The following is a 382-nucleotide window of genomic DNA, read 5'->3' as shown; positions in this document are numbered from 1 at the left end:
CAAAATAACCCATGACAGACGTAGCTGTGGGAAGTAGGGATGCTGAGGGTGCTGCAACACCCCCTGAAAAATCTTATAAATAAATAAAAATTAATACAAATAAATATATATATACACACACACAATTTCTCGCATGGAATAGCCTTCATTTTTCAGAACAAGAGTAGACTGACGAGTTTCAGAAGAAAGTTATTTGTTTCTGGCCATTTTGAGCCTGTAATCGAACCCACAATTGCTGATGCTCCAGATACTCAACTAGTCTCAAGAAGGCCAGTTTTATTGCTTCTTTAATCAGCACAACAGTTTTCATCTGTGCTAACGTAATTGCATAAGGGTTTTCTAATGATCAATTAGCCTTTTAAAATGATAAACTTGGATTAGC

The sequence above is a fragment of the Coregonus clupeaformis genome, unplaced genomic scaffold (genome assembly GCF_020615455.1).
Source record: "Coregonus clupeaformis isolate EN_2021a unplaced genomic scaffold, ASM2061545v1 scaf0179, whole genome shotgun sequence".
NCBI classification, from domain to species: Eukaryota; Metazoa; Chordata; class Actinopteri; order Salmoniformes; family Salmonidae; genus Coregonus; species Coregonus clupeaformis.
Note: the sequence above shows the minus strand (reverse complement) of the source record.